Source organism: Dasypus novemcinctus, chromosome 12 (assembly GCF_030445035.2).
Source record: "Dasypus novemcinctus isolate mDasNov1 chromosome 12, mDasNov1.1.hap2, whole genome shotgun sequence".
Lineage (NCBI taxonomy): Eukaryota > Metazoa > Chordata > Mammalia > Cingulata > Dasypodidae > Dasypus > Dasypus novemcinctus.
The window spans coordinates 25818780-25820756 of record NC_080684.1 but is presented as its reverse complement, the minus strand read 5'-3'; the positions used below and the strand labels follow the sequence as shown (position 1 = coordinate 25820756).

At 33.5% G+C, this 1977-nt stretch overlaps 1 pseudogene; it reads right to left on the bottom strand.

The window, feature by feature from the left end:
- Positions 1-210: 210 nt before the first annotated feature.
- On the bottom strand, positions 211-1153 carry LOC131280691 (olfactory receptor 6C2-like; annotated as a pseudogene).
- Between the last annotated feature and the right edge of the window lie 824 nt (positions 1154-1977).

Below are 1977 nucleotides of genomic sequence, written 5' to 3'. Positions count from 1 at the left end.
TCAATTCAGAAATTTTATTAAGATGAATTCATTGACTTTGTTTTGTTTTATTAATAGATATGAAGTCATTTTTGTTTCCTGAAAATGTTTTATATTCACTGAGAAATGTAATCATGATAAGGCTTCTGTCCAGGAAAACAAAGGAAATTAAAGAAAAGGATAGATTTTAAGGAATAATGATTATCATGGAAATTTTTTGATTCATCTTCATTAGTAAATATCACTGTTTCTTTGAAGAAATGCAATTTTCTTGACTGAGTAATTTAAAACTTGTTTTACTTGCTTGTTCCTTAGGGTATAAATGAAGGGGTTCAGCATGGGAGCAATGGAAGTAGTTAACACTGAAGCACACTTTTTAACAGCCACTGAAACCTTTGATGAAGGTTTGAAATAGATAAAGATACAGCTGCATAGGTGATGGAGACCCCAATCATGTGGGAAGAACAGGTAGAAAATGTCTTTTTCCTTTGTTGGCCAGAAGGGAATTATAAATGGTTTTGACGATGTATGTGTAGGATAGAAGTATGCATATGAGAGTCATGATATAGGTCAGCACAGCATAGATTACGACCATCTGGTCTATGAGACATGTAGCTGAGCATGAAATCTTTAGGAGGGTGTACCCATCACAGGCAAAATGGTCAATGACTTTAGTGTCACAGAATTCCAGATATAGGCCCATGTAGAGTGGTGGGAGTAAAAAAAACAATCCAGGTATCCAGCAACAAGTGGCAAGTTTTCAACGACTTTTTTGTTCATGATTGTCTCATAATGTAGGGGTTTGCAGATGGCTGCATAGCCGTCATAGAACATGGTGGCCAGGAAAAAAATTCTGTAACAGTAAAAAGGTATGTAAAAAAAATTTTGTATGACATAATTATCATACGTAATAATTGTGAACGTGTTGATACGTATACAGGTATCTGGGTATACAAGCACATGTAAATGAGATTTCTAAGAAGGAGAAATATTGAAGGAAAAAGCACATGGCAGTTTTAAAGTTTGAATTCAAGAAGGTGAGGGAGATGCTTGTCAGATTACCAGTTAAACTCAATATGTAGGTGAGAAATAGAAAGATGAATATGAGAACCTTCAGTTGTGGGTTATCAGTCAGTCCCAGCAGGATAAATGTTGTTATTGTTTGGTGTCTCATCACTGAATCCTGAATTCTATTTAATCTTCCTTTACAATTCAGAAAGAGATGAGAGGTGTTAACATCACTTTTCAACAATTAATGGCTCAACAATTCAGCCAACCATCCATATTCATGCAAGTTTTATATTTGGGTATAAGCAACTAAAAGCATAGTTTCCACAGGTGTGTGCTTTGGAAATATCATGGTGTATTTTATAACAAATTGGATAACAATTTTAAAAACATATTCTTCTGAGGCCTTGATGAACCTTTGATATATGGGATGAAATAATTTCATAGGAAGCAATTCTTATTCCTCTCTTAGGGCTAAAAGAATAGCATCCATCACTTATAGTTTCAGACATGTATATGATACCTAAGAAATACTTCCTGGCAAAAATTAAATAAAATTTCAACATAGAGCTATATTATTTTTTATTTAGGATGTATCTAAATGCTGATGGAATGGAGAATTTATTCAATTTGCTGTGTGTATACTCTAATATTGTGATTACGTTTATTTTTGAAGAAAAATTTAAAGTGAAGTAAGATTTAATACAAAGAAGCCCAGTTCTGATTGTGTCCACTACCTCCATTCCCCCAAAAGGGATATTTGGCTTCTCCTCTTTGCTCATTTGCCAAGAAGAACAGTTTCATTTTCATTATTGCTGCTTTCACCTCCCCTCTGTATCCCTGAATAGAAATTCAAACCAGAATTCAGGGACTATGAAATCCTAAATTTGTTTCAATGTCTTCTTGATAGATTTTTTTTTTCCTTAATGAACACAAACTAAATACTACACCAGCTATTCAAATAGTTAATAAATTGAATTACTCTTTCCC